The sequence below is a fragment of the Oncorhynchus kisutch genome, linkage group LG26 (assembly GCF_002021735.2).
Source record: "Oncorhynchus kisutch isolate 150728-3 linkage group LG26, Okis_V2, whole genome shotgun sequence".
In the NCBI taxonomy this organism is placed as follows: domain Eukaryota; kingdom Metazoa; phylum Chordata; class Actinopteri; order Salmoniformes; family Salmonidae; genus Oncorhynchus; species Oncorhynchus kisutch.
Genome location: NC_034199.2, coordinates 32,807,483 through 32,822,813, shown reverse-complemented (window position 1 = coordinate 32,822,813; position 15,331 = coordinate 32,807,483).

Below are 15,331 nucleotides of genomic sequence, written 5' to 3'. Positions count from 1 at the left end.
AAAACTGTATTTTTTTGTGAAGAATCAACAACAAGTGGGACACAATCATGAAGTGGAACGACATTTATTGGATATTTCAAACTTTTTTAACAAATCCCCCAAAAAATAATTGGGCGTGCAAAATTATTCAGCCCCTTTACTTTCAGTGCAGAAAACTCTCTCCAGAAGTTCAGTGAGGATCTCTGAATGATCCAATGTTGACCTAAATGACTAATGATGATAAATACAATCCACCTGTGTGTAATCAAGTCTCCGTATAAATGCACCTGCACTGTGATAGTCTCAGAGGTCCATTAAAAGCGCAGAGAGCATCATGAAGAACAAGGAACATACCAGGCAGGTCCGAGATACTGTTGTGAAGAAGTTTAAAGCCGGATTTGGATACAAAAAGATTTCCCAAGCTTTAAACATCCCAAGGAGCACTGTGCAAGCGATAATATTGAAATGGAAGGTGTATCAGACCACTGCAAATCTACCAAGACCTGGCCGTCCCTCTAAACTTTCAGCTCATACAAGGAGAAGACTGATCAGAGATGCAGCCAAGAGGCCCATGATCACTCTGGATGAACTGCAGAGATCTACAGCTGAGGTGGGAGACTCTGTCCATAGGACAACAATCAGTCGTATATTGCACAAATCTGGCCTTTATGGAAGAGTGGCAAGAAGAAAGCCATTTCTTAAAGATATCCATAAAAAGTGTTGTTTAAAGTTTGCCACAAGCCACCTGGGAGACACACCAAACATGTGGAAGAAGGTGCTCTGGTCAGATGAAACCAAAATTGAACTTTTTGGCAACAATGCAAAACGTTATGTTTGGCGTAAAAGCAACACAGCCCATCACCCTGAACACACCATCCCCACTGTCAAACATGGTGGTGGCAGCATCATGGTTTGTGCCTGCTTTTTATTTTATTTTTTCAACCTGAACAGGCTGAAATTCTAGGCATTATTTTCAAACAGCTCTTACACAAAAAGTGCATTATCATAATTTTCACCATTTCAGAGGGTTATTTCGACCTCATAGTAGGACCGGGATGATACCAGTATCGCAATACTCGTTAGTCCCAAGCAGGGGAAAATATATATATTTAAATATACTTAAATCATACTTCACAAACATATTTTACAAATGTTATATTTTATGCATTTCATGTACATTTAATTCGTATTTTATTAGCATTTAGGTATACAGTACAGTGCAAGAGTTTTAGGCAGGTGTGAAAAAATGCTGTAAAGTAAGAATGCTTTCAAAAATAGACATGTTAATAGATTATATTTATCAAATTACAAAATGCAAAGTGAGTGAACAGAAAAAAAATCTACATCAAATCAATATTTGGTGTGACCACCCTTTGCCTTCAAAACAGCATTAATTATTCCAGGTATACTTACACACACAGCTTTTGAAGGAACTCGGCAGGTAGGTTGGCCCAGACATCTTGGAGAACTAACCACAGCTCTTCTGTGGCTTTAGGCAGCCTCAGGTGCTTCTCTCCTTGTAATCCCAGACAGACTTGATGATGTTGAGATCAGGGCTCTATGGGGGCCATACCATCACTTCCAGGACAACTTGTTCTTCTTTATGCTGAAGATAGTTCTTAATGACTTTCGCTGTATGTTTGGGGTTGTTGTCATGCTGCATAATAAATTTGGGGCTAATCAAATGCCTCCCTGATGGTATTGCATGATGGATAAGTATCTTCCTGTACATTGAGGAGCCCATTAATTCCGACCAAATCCCCAATTCCATTTAGAGAAATGCAGCCCCAAACTTGCAAGGAACCTTCACCATGCTTCACTGTTGCCTGCAGACACTCTATTGTGTATCGCACTCCAGGCCTTCGGCGAACAAACTGCCTTCTGCTAGAGTCAAATATTTCAAATTTTGACTCATCAGTCCAGATCACCTGCTGCCATTTTTCTGCACCTCAGTTTCTATGTTTTCGTGCATAGTTGAGCCGCTTTACCTTGTTTCCACATTGGAGGTATGTTTTTTTGGCCTCAAGTCTTCCATGAAGGCCACTTCTGACCAGACTTCTCCGGACAGTAGATAGGTGTACAAGGGGCCCAATGTTTTCTGTCAATTCTGGCACTGCTGGACATCTTCCGATTGCAAAGGGAAGTAAGCTTGATGTAACTTTCATCTGCTGCAGTAAGTTTCCTTGGCCGACCAGTTTGTCTACGGTCCTCAACGTTGCCCGTTTCTTTGTGCTTCTTCAAAAGAGCTTTGACATCTGGAAACCCCTGTCTGCCTTGACATGTCTGCCTGGGAGAAACCTTGCTGATGCAGTATAACTACCTTGTGTCTTGTTTCTGTGCTCAGTCTTCCCGTGGTGTATGACTTTTGACAGTAAACTGTCTTCAGAAACTGTGTTAGCTGAGTTTGGCTGTTCCTCATCCAGTTTTATTCCTCCTACACTGTAAAAAATATTGCGTCCCTTTTTAAATAATGTAGGTAACTATTTTCATCAGCTTTTTAAGTAAATCCAACAAGGAGGATATTACAAACTCTAATATATGAAGTGCAATCAACTAACTGGACCTCAAAAGTTCCTTTCATTCAACTTAATTTTATCAGGTTCAGAAGTTTTTGTTTTTTTGTTGACCTGCTTAAATCCTTCATGTCCCAGAACTAATGTTATAAGTTTGATATACTTAATGTAATCCGTTACAGAACAAATATTGTATGTTTAATTTGCTGAATTTACTCAGTATCATAAATTATATTCTATATTTTATCAACAAACGTTTTTTGCTCAGTTACTTATGGTACTCAGGTTAGTAAAATGTATTTCAATTGGGTTCCTACTAGTCAAATATATATACTCACAACTATACTTAAAAAGGTGATGTAAATAGTTACCTCCATATACATGGGATAATTTACAAAACAATATTATTTCTATACAAGGGAATATGCAAAAAGAAACAACAGTGTTCAACTTCAAACTTCCACGCCTTTATTTGGATTTTTATTTTTTATATAATTTTATAATTTCTTCAAACTTCAATCTCAAATTTCCCCTTAAGCCCTACTCCTTAGGTAATCGTATTTTGTAGTCTGTAAGCATTCTGGGTATAACTACACCTTGCCTCCTTAGGTAAAGTTACATCGAGATAGCTTGCACCTGACTACAAATCATTTTAGATCTTCACAACTTCATAAAGTTTAGGTGATAGTTTGGGATTAGCACTTTGACCTCACATCTTGTACAGTTTGGCAATAATTTTCTGGCGGTCTGTGTGCCCCTTAACAACAAAGCAATATTTTAACAGAAATGTTAATTAACCATTTGTCTTTATAGACTTTACACAAAGCACAATATGAACTTTAACTAAAATACAACCTCATTCAAACTGTTTAAGATTAATCAAAACAAGGCTTTTCAAAACATACATTGCACATATTGTTACAAAATATATGCCAAATTCTCCCTTAAACCTGACTCCATATGCACTAGTGAAGCCCATATGGACATATTATTTTGGCAGGTATAAGCATTCTGTGTATAACTCCACCTTGCTTCCTTAGGTAAAGTTGCATCCAGATAGCTTGTACCTGACAATTAATCTCAGATATCCACTAGTGCATGTGGAGTAAGTTTTAAAACAAAGCTGTTTTTTAAAACAGGAATTGACAATGTCTCTTAGGACTTCACCTAACAAAGAGCATAATGTAAACTGTAGCTCCTATACCACCTAGCAACTAGCTTTTCAGCTTACTGAGTAGGGTTTAGACCACAGTTTGTGAGTGGCCCTTTGAGAGTTCTCATAGATATCTTGGACCCGTGGGGAGGTCCTGAGCTCATCAAGTTCCAAGAATACTTTTTGGACCACCTCAAAGGTATATTTCAGTTCTTTGTACATTAGATTTAAGCCATAGATGAGCCATAGATGAGGCCCATAAGCAACGTACATGACTGTAACACTGGGAATACCAGCCAGGACCTGCTCCTTCGATGCAGATTCCATTCTCTATATTCTGGTGCAGATCCCATGCTCTATATTCTGGTGCAGATCCTTCACAGTGAACATCTTCTTCACATTCTGAACGTGGTCCTCTCGGATCATGGTGTCGTCAGCATCCTGAGTGAAAAAATTAAAGAAATAACAGGCTAGGCTACTAGCTTAACTGTGCTACTTGAGAGGAGAGAGAGCAAAGATACCTCATTTAAAGATAAATAAGGATACAGAAATAAAACCATTTACCTTGTATTCTGTGATCAGGTCTTCAACCCTCTCGCTGAGGTTTATGATCAGGCCACGGATCACACTGTCTCTTCTTTCCTGGATGGTGTTGCACTGTAATATGATGTTATACAAATAATTGCATTTAATACCGGCAAATAAATACACAGTATAACTTATATACTATTGTGAAGGTGTTACTGTGTATACCCTGCACGGAACTTCAAGGATTTTCTGCATGTCCGCCTTTACAGCTCCTCCTTTTGACTTAAACAAGTCCAATAGTTTTGGTGTATATTCATCCAGCTTATGCATAAAGGTGGACTCAAGAGCAACAGTTGTAATTCTTCTGAACTCTTCCTTAATCTGAGAGAGAGAGAGAGAGAGAGAGAGAGAGAGAGAGAGAGCGAGAGAGAGAGAGCGAGAGCGAGAGAGAAAATTCTGAACAGAGAAGTACAAAAGATGATCTGAGAGCCAGAATGCTATTGGGAGACCCCTCCCAAAGCATATGTAGAGTGAGAATGTTCAGACTAATCTTTAATGCATATTTAATTATAGATTAGATTATTAGGTCAAGACAACACAAAATATTTAAATCAATATACATTTTTTACCTACATTGACTATTTTCATTCAGTTGTATTTTGTACCTGAGTGGGCTCAAACATTTAAAACTATTCCTTTGTAAAAGATTGTTACCTAATATTGCAGGCAAATATGGTGCTTCAGAGTTACCATGCGCTTTTGGCCAACAGCATATGCTGTTAGTGGGGATATGTCTGCCAAATCCTTTTGCTCAAAGACTTTAACCTTCTGTGTGGATTCCAGCTCAAACCCCCTAAGGTGCTCATTATACCAAGCATTCTGACACTTGGCAATAAAAGCAAGTTCACCATGAACAATGATCATTAGAAGTATTTCAACAAAGTCTGGAAGACCTCCAGTGGATCTGTAGGTTAGGATCATTTCAACCGAGTAGCTGGTACCATTGCAGGAAAGTGTGTTTGACATCCGAACAAAAGCTTTGTGGCAGATAGGGCAGGCTTGACAAGATTTGTGCCATGCAGATGGTACGCAAGCAATTAGTTGATGCTTCACTGCAAGAGACAGCAAAAATGTTTTGAAACCTGTTGGTCTGTCGAACAATCCGCTTTAAAAAATCTGTGTTTAGCTTCAAAGCGCATAGTCCAAAAAGCTACTAGGGGTCCAAATGCCTTTATCAGCTGTGGGTTGTGTTCAATGAAATTATGTTTCGGGATAAGACTATCCTGAGGAAAAACCAATAAGAATCTATGCCTGTGCTCGGATATCTTGCTGTCAAAGTACCAAATTGATTCTTCTGTTTGAATTGGTGAAACCACAAGTTCAACACTATCTTTGAGGTCCATAAGAATTTCCATTGATGGTTCATCGACAGGTATTTTAGTTCCTATAATGAATGGAAGCAGACGCAGTAGGCACCAGTTTTCATGAGCATTTCCTCCAATACTTATTTTCCTTGGATTCATCAAGTCAAGAGGAATTGATTGTGGGCAGTCAGTTTCATCACTCCACTTATAGGGGAACTGGGCGATAAGATTGTTGAGTTCCAACAGAGTAAAATATTTATTCTTGATTAAAACCTTTAAGCACAATGCCAGTTCGAGAGGCAGGATTCCCTCAAAAAAGTAATGCAGCACATCTGGTGGATAGCCAGACAGCACATCAACATTTTTCAGTTTTTCACTGCTTTATCACAGCATAGCAATGTATTAAGGTGGGATTTTCTAAAACTGTCTGTATTTGTTCAGAATGTTGCAGCTTTGTTCTGAGTTGGAATTCCCCAGATCTCACTTCTTTTAGATAGCTCAACCAAACAGAACCTACAGACATGCGTTTCACTAAAACTCTCTACAAATCCACCAATAGAGTGGGCTCCAAGATTATCTGCCGCCAAACAAAAAACAGTGCCCTTCAGTATCTTTCCCAGCACAGGAATAAAGAGTCCTTCCTCCTCCAATTGTGCAAGATCTTTTAAAAGTGTCTCTAGCACCTTCCCATATCCATATGTTTTAACATCAGCAGCCTTGCAGAGAACAGCTATGTAAATAGACATGAGTGTGGACCTAAACTGTAATGGGACATTTTCCAACACCCAATAGACTCCTGTGATTTTGTGCTTTTTGCAGGATGTTCCAAGGGGATTGCACACTTCAAAGTCATCAACATAGAGAAGTAAAGATAGGGTTAATTCATCTCCTGATAAACAGTCATTTTCTTTGAAATGTGTGCCATCATAAAAAGACTTGTATCGAGAAAAACTCGTAGACCTCATTTCTAAAGATTTCTCCTGAATGTCCTTGTTACTCAGTACTTGTAACAGTGACTGCACCACAGAAAAGTATATATTCTACCAGCTCCACCACAGAAAGGTTTTTCTTAAAAAACTGCTTCCTCTTGTACGGTGTGGCGAGGGCTCCATCCGGCACTAAAACTGTGCTCATGGGATTTGTCTCACAGACATCTTGAACCAAATCTGAGATGATGTAATGTTTCCTTAAACAGGAATGAATCATGTATTTGATGACTGGACCTGACACAGAGTACGATATGAACTGCAGTTCCTCTACTACCTCATTGATCCACTTGTTTGACACATTGTAAATACTTTCCAATTTGAGCAAAAGGTGACCAATTTTTTGCTCGATTTCATTTTGTAATTTTGTTTCTTCTAAAGTTTCCTCCTCTTCATGGACTTGTGTATTTGAATGGTCAATATGTTTTTGTACTTTGTTCTAAAGTTGCCCAGAGAATGCGGATTGTGTTTTTCGACTCCTTTGAGATGCAAATATACCATATACATGTGTTCTAAATCTGCACTTGTCAAATACGCAGAGGACAGTTTCGTGTTTCTTTAGGTGGCTTCCAAGGTGTTCAAATAAATATTTTTCTGTTGAGAAACGGCAAGCTCTGCAAATTTCACATTTAAAAGAAAAGACCTCTCCTGGCCTTACTGACTGTCAGTTGCATGACGCCTCGACAAATGTGCTTCTTATGGCTGGGGGGCAGTATTGAGTAGCTTGGATGAATAAGGTGCCCAGAGTAAACAGCCTGCTCCTCAGTCTCAGTTGCTAATATATGCATATTATTATTAGTATTGGATAGAAAACAACCCGAAGTTTCTAAAACTGTTTGGATGATGTCTGTGAGTATAACAGAACTCATATGCCAGGCAGAAACCTGAGAAGAAATCCAAACAGGAAGTGAGAAATCTGAAGTTGGTAGATTTTCAACACAGTTCCAATTGAAATCCCATTGAGATATGAATGAAGATGCACTTCCTGCGCTTCCATTAGATGTCAACCATCTATAGAAATTTGAATGAGGCTTCTACTGTGTTGTGGGACTGAATAAGAGCAGAATGAGCCATGTGGATGGCAGTCAGCCATTTCTTGGTCATGCGCATTCCACATGATATCGACCTGCGTTCCATTGCTCCTCAAGACACAAAGGAATTCTCCAGGTTGGAACTTTATTGAAGATTTATGATAAAAACATCCTAATGATTGATTCTGTACTTAGTTTGAAATGTTTCTTCGACCTGTAATATAACATTTAGAAGTTTTTGTCTGAAGTAACGCTCGACCAGAATGAGCGTTTGGATATGTATACCAAACGCGCTAACAAAAGGAGATATTTGGACATAAATAACTGTCACGCGGTACTAGGTGTGTGGGTAGGAATCAGGCGCAGAGAGCAGAGAGTTCCAATGGAGAAGTTCACTTTAATGTGGCACCAAAATACAGGGTACCCAGTCCGGAGCAAGAACACACCCAACAACTCAACACGTAACACTAGAATAATCCCACACAAAACAAGGGCGGGTTTGCTAGCCTTAAATAAGGACGCCCATCAGGAAAACATAACAGGACACAGTTGCAACTAATAAGACAAAACAAACAGAAAAGGGAAAAGGGAAAAGGGATCGGTGGCGGCTAGTAGGCCGGTGACGACGACCGCCGAGCACAGCCCGAACAGGCAGGGGAGCCAACTTCGGCGGAAGTCGTGACAATAACGGACATTATCGAACAAAACAAAAATTTATTGTGGACCTGAGATTCCTGGGAGTGCATTCTGATGAAGATCATCAAAGGTAAGGGAATATTTATCATGTCATTTCTGGTTTCTGTTTACTCCAACATGGCGGCTAATTTTATTATTTTTCTGAGCGCCGTCTCAGATTATTGCATGGTTTGCTTTTTCCGTAAAGTTGTTTTGAAATCTGACACATCGGTTGCATTAAGGAGAGGTATATCTATAATTCCATGTGTATAACTTGTATTATCATCTACATTTATGATGAGTATTTATGTTGAATCGATGTGGCTATGCAAAATCACTGGATGTTATGGAACTAGTGAATGTAATGCTCCAATGTAAACTCAGATATTGATATAAATATGAACTTTATCAAACAAAACGTATTGTGTAACATGAAGTCCTATGAGTGTCATCTGATGAATATCATCAAAGGTTAGTGATTAATTGTATCTCTATTTGTGCTTTTTGTGACTCTGGCTGGAAAATCTTTGGCCGGAAAAATGGCTGTGTTTTTTGTGGCTTGGTGGTGACCTAACATAATCGTGTGTGGTGCTTTTGCTGTAAGCATATTTGAAATCAGACACTGTGGTGGGATTAACAACAAGATTACCTTTAAAATTGTATAAAATACATGTATGTTTGAGGAATTTTAATTATGAGAATTCTGTTGTTTTGAATTTGCGCCCTGCACTTTCACTGGCTGTTGTCAAATCATCCCGTTAACGGGATTTCAGCCCTAAGAGGGAACCCCATGTTTTGAAGGAACGGATGCAGTCTAGGTGGAGGCAGGGCATTGTTCGATTATGTCCATGCCTCTGTCTATAGTGCTTCAAAAGTTCTGTTTGTTTGAATGCAGCAAAACTGCAGATCTTACATTGCATGTGCCGCCTGATCCCTACGGAATTAAGATAAAATCAGTTATTTGTGTGTGTGTATATAAGCTTAAAACATTATTACTAACACATCTAATATGTTATCTCATTCTAAAATAAGGAAGACACACATTGTCATACCTGCCTGGGCGACAAAGCATTGTGTAAAACACTAATAATGCCTTACAAAAAACTTTTGCTGTTTTATTTTCCGAATTTCCGTGGTAACTTTTTGTTATCTAACTTGTTCAATCATTTGGTTTATTTAAAAATACAGTATACAGCTGAAGTCGGAAGTTTACATACACTTATGTTGGAGTCAATAAAACTCCATTTTCAACCACTCCACAAATTTCTTGTTAACAAACTATAGACAGGACAGGATTGTGTCGCAGCACAGATCTGAGGAAGGGAACCGAAAAATGTCTGCAGCATTGAAGGTACCCAAGAACATATTGGCCTCCATCATTCTTAAATGGAAGAAGTTTGGAACCACAAATACTTATCCTAGAGCTAGCCACCCGGCCAAACTGAGAAATCGAGACGGGGATAAAGTACAGAGAGATCCTTGATGAAAACCTGCTCAAGATTGCTCAGGACCTCAGACTGAGACAAAGGTTCATCTTCCAACAAGACAACAACCCTAAGCACATAGCCAAGACAAAGCAGGAGTGGCTTCGGGATAAGTCTCTGAATGTCCTTGAATGGCCCAGCCAGAGCCTGGACTTGAACCGGATCGAACATCTCTAGAGAAACCTGAAAATAGCTGTGCAGCGACGCTCCCCATCCACCCTGACAGAGCTTGGGAGGATCTGCAGAGAAGAATGGTAGAAACTTCCCAAATACAGGTGTGCCAAGCTTGTAGCGTCATACCCAAGAAGACTCGAGGCTGTAATCGCTGCCAAATGTGCTTCAACAAAGTACTGAGTAAAGGGTCTGAATGCTTATGTAAATCTTGTTTGTTTTTTTACATTTGCTAACATTTCTAAAAAACTATTTTTGCTTTGTCATTATGGGGTATTGTGTGTAGATTGATGAGGGGAAAAAACAATGTAATCCATTTAGAATAAGGCTTTAACGTAACAAATGTGGAAATATAAAGGAGTCTAAATACTTTCCAAATGCACTGTAAGATTGTTTTTAATGGGGGGAAATAAACATGAATAGCTATCTATATTATTATATTTCATTGTTATTTGCTATTTGTTTATATTGCATTTGCTTTAGGCATAAGGGCAATGAAAGTACCAATATTTACATCTAGTTGCATGTTTTCATAAGCTTGGGTCCCAGGAAGACATAGAATTTCTCATTTAGGTCCCAGGAAAACACAGAATTTCTCATTTAGGTCCCAGGAAAACACAGAATTTCTCATTTGGGTCCCAGGAAAACACAGCATTTCTCATTTAGGTCCCAGGAAAACACAGGATTTCTCATTTAGGTCCCAGGAAAACACAGGATTTCTCATTTAGGACCCAGGAAAACACAGAATTTCTCATTTAGGACCCAGGAAAACACAGAATTTCTCATTTAGGTCGCAGGCTGAAAAAGTTGAAGAACCCCTGCTCTAGTAGGTTTCCACTACACACAGGTCAGTTTCCCCACATGCATTCAGTCCCACATGGCACCCTATTTCTTACAAAGTCCACTACTTTTCACCAGGGCCAAGTAGAGCACAATAAAGGGAATAGGGTGCCATTTGGGAAGGAGAGAGTTACTCCGAGGCATTAGTGTCCTCCAGTGGGCATTTTCAGAGAAGACAAAATAACTAATGATCAGTCTGAGAGAGAGAGGGGAGAAGCACAATGTTCTGTACAGAGAAGACAAAATAACTAATGATCAGTCTGAGAGAGAGAGGGGAGGAGCACAATGTTCTGTACAGAGAAGACAAAATAACTAATGATCAGTCTGAGAGAGAGAGAGGGGAGGAACACAATGTTCTGTACAGAGAAGACAAAATAACTAATGATCAGTCTGAGAGAGAGAGAGGGGAGGAACACAATGTTCTGTACAGAGAAGACAAAATAACTCATGATCAGTCTGAGAGAGAGAGAGGGGAGGAACACAATGTTCTGTACAGAGAAGACAAAATAACTAATGATCAGTCTGAGAGAGAGAGAGGGGAGGAACACAATGTACTGTACAGAGAAGACAAAATAACTAATGATCAGTCTGAGAGAGAGAGAGAGGGGAGGAGCACAATGTACTGTACAGAGAAGGTCCAAACTAAGAGGCCATTGATTTAGATGCCATCTTGTCACTACGTCAGCTGTGCACTTGCACCTTCCATTCATACTCTCACATATCATACATACAGTATGACTGTAGGTTTTGTGTAAGAGGACTGACTACGGGTGTAACAGTACTAACTTTAGACCGTCCCCTCGCCCATACCCGGGCGCGAACCAGGGACCCTCTGCACACATCAACAACTGACACCCACGAAGCATCATTACCCATCGCTCCACAAAAGCCACGGCCCTTGCAGAGCAAGGGCAACCACTACTTCAAGGTCTCAGAGCAAGTGACGTCACCAATTGAAATGCTATTTAGCGCGCACCACAGCTAACCGTTTCACATCCGTTGCACTCACCCCCCTTTTGACCTCCTCCTTTTTCCGCAGCAACCAGTGATCCGGGTCACGGCACCAATGTAACAGTACTAACTTTAGACCGTCCCCTCGCCCATACCCGGGCGCAAACCAGGGACCCTCTGCACACATCAACAACTGACACCCACGAAGCATCGTTACCCATCGCTCCACAAAAGCCGCGGCCCTTGCAGAGCAAGGGGAACCACTACTTCAAGGTCTCAGAGCTAGTGACGTCACCGTTTGAAACGCTATTTAGCGCACACCACAGCTAACTAAGCTAGCCGTTTCACATCCTTTACACGGGCTCTGTAAAGCGTTACAGATTCCACATTAGAGATTTTAAGTTCATTTCCGATTGAGCCAACATATGCAGTGTTTACAGTGAATGCAGTCTCCTTTAAAGTTGGAACATAGCCTTTAAATGTCCGTCGTTCTCCCACTTAAAAAGATGAGAGAGGCTTGTAATTTTCATCATAGGTACACTTCAACTATGACAGACAAAATGGAGAAAAAAAAATCCAGAAAATCACATTGTAGGATTTTTTATGAATTTATTTGCAAATTATGGTGGAAAATATGTATTTGGTCAATAACAAAAGTTTATCTCAATACTTTGTTATATACTCTTTGTTGGCAATGACAGAGGTCAAACGTTTTCTGTAAGTATTCACAAGGTTTTCACACACTGTTGCTGGTATTTTGGCCCATTCCTCCATGCAGATCTCCTCTAGAGCAGTGATGTTTGGGGGCTGTTGCTGGGCAACACGGACTTTCAACTCCCTCCAAAGATTTTCTATGGGGTTGAGATCTGGAGACTGGCTAGGCCACTCCAGGACCTTGAAGTGCTTCTTACGAAGACACTCCTTCGTTGCCTGGGCGGTGTGTTTGGGATCCTTGTCATGCTGAAAGACCCAGCCATGTTTCATCTTCACTGCCCTTGCTGATGAAAGGAGGTTTTCAATCAAAATCTCACGATACATGGCCCCATTCATTCTTTCCTTTACACGGATCAGTCGTCCTGGTCCCTTTGCAGAAAAACAGCCCCAAAGCATGATGTTTCCACCCCCATGCTTCACAGTAGGTATGGTGTTCTTTGGATGCAACTCAGCATTCTTTGTCCTCCAAACACGACGAGTTGAGTTTTTACCAAAAAGTTACATTTTGGTTTCATCTGACCATATAACAGATCTTCCTAATGCTCTCTAGCAAGATTCAGGCGAGCCTAGACATGTACTGGCTTAAGCAGGGGGACACGTTTGGCACTGCAGGATTTGAGATTTGAGTGTGTTACTGATGGTAGGCTTTGTTACTTTGGTCCCAGCTCTCTACAGGTCATTCACTAGGTCCCCCCGTGTGGTTCTGGGATTTTTGCTCACCATTCTTGTGATAATTTTGCACCCCACGGGGTGAGATCTTGCGTGGAGCCCCAGATCGAGGGAGATTATCAGTGGTCTTGTATGTCTTCCATTTCCTAATAATTGCTCCCACAGTTGATTTCTTCAAACCAAGCTGCTTACCTATTGCAGATTCAGTCTTCCCAGCCTGATGCAGGTCTACAATGTTGTTTCTGGTGTCCTTTGACAGCTCTTTGGTCTTGGCCATAGTGGAGTTTGGAGTGTAACTGTTTGAGGTTGTGGACAGGTGTCTTTTATACTGATAACAAGTTCAAACAGGTGCCATTAATACAGGTAACGAGTGGAGGACAGAGGAGCCTCTTAAAGAAAAGTTACAGGTCTGTGAGAGCCAGAAATCTGGCTTGTTTGTAGGTGACCAAATACTTATTTTCCACCATAATTTGCAAATAAATTCATAAAAAATCCTACAATGTGATTTTCAGGATTTTTTTTTCTCATGTTGTCTATCATAGTTGAAGTGTACCTACAATGAAAATGACAGGCCTCTCTCATCTTTTTAAGTGGGAGAACTTGCACAATTGGTGGCTGACTAAATACTTTTTTGCCCCACTGTATCTACAGTATGCATAGAAAAAAAGTTTTCTGATTCTTAAACTTGATGTTGAATAAACCTTCACCTGCATCTTGAATAAACACTATGTTTTACTATCTTGAAACAATACTAAACCATAGCAAAACACTCTTAAATCTAGCTTGTCATCTATCATTTCTCCAACACCAGACGAGACTGTGCTGATTTGGCTTGTAAATCTGTCAACGAGGATCAAGCCTAACCTGGTTTATTTACAGTCACTAAAGCATGACAGATGTCTGAAATCTGTAACTTCGGCTTGCAGACATTGTGAAGGGGCCTCCAGTAAGACATTGGACCCTCATTAGGGAGGGCAACTGATCAACACAGGGGGATCAGTCCGTTGCTAAGAGTTGCTAATCACAGCAAGCCTGCACCCCAAATGGCATCTTATTCCCTACATAGTGCACTACTTTTGACCAGAGCACTATATATGGGCCCTGGTCAAAAGTAGTGCACTTTGCAGGGAATAGGATAGCATTTGGGATGCAATCCTACAGTAAATAAAGGCCCTATGCATTTCAGTTCTCAGCCTTCTCATGTTCTCCATTCAATCACCAAGCAATTTTCCATCTTATGAGCGGCATTATGGCTAGCATTGCATCTGCTGCTAGAGAATGGGTACATCCCAAATAGCACCATATTCCCTATGTAGTGCACTACATTTGGTCAAAACCCTGGTTAAAGTATGCCATTTGGGATGCAGAGAAGTGATATAGTCAGGGGGTACAGCGACAGTGCTTCTCTGAGAATAGTAACAGCAACAGGGACCCACCAGCGAGAAGAGAACAGAGGCGTCATTAGCCTGTGGTATGTTCTGCTCTCTTCTCAACAATAAGCTCTTTAACCCCTTCTATCCATATCTTCCTCCCTCATTGACCTTTTTGCTGCTGGGTTAGGCTTAAATCAAGCAACTCAGAGAAAGGACATGTATGCTAATAGACAAAACAACAGGTATTACAGTGTAACACACAATACGTTTCATAGAACATGTACTTTTCTATGAACTTTCCACATTTCCACAATGTTAAGATCTGGTGCAGGCCAGTGCATAGCTTTTACTTCTCTGATGTACTGAAACCATGTGATACAGGACTGATACACAGCACTAGATGGCAGCACAGAGATTAGACATGTTGTCTGTGAGGGTTGGTTTGACTGCACCACAACAGGTGAGACCAGTGCAAAAGCAGCCAGCGTTCTGTAAATATCCCTGACGCAGTAATAAATAAATAAATACATTGAATAATGAAGTAAGCTTTATGCTACATATTTTTGATTACGAACCCATTACACCTTTTTGAGCATCCTGTAAAGATCCAGTGTGACTTACATACTTGTTGCAATAGTTTATCAATGTCTCTAGCAACTGATACATACTACTCTTGATTTTGTTTCATTGTTTGTTTTTCATGAGTGTTAAGGCTATAGAAAACAAAAACTTAGAGGCTATTATTTGATTGGATGGAGAGCCTCTCTTTTCTTCTAACTTGTGACATGTATATGTGTGTAAGTCCCACTAAAAACAACACAGGAGTTCAGATTAAGTCTGAGTTTTACATGAAGTCAGGCTTGTACATGAGCCAACGCCAAGTTAGGACCCAGCCCTGTG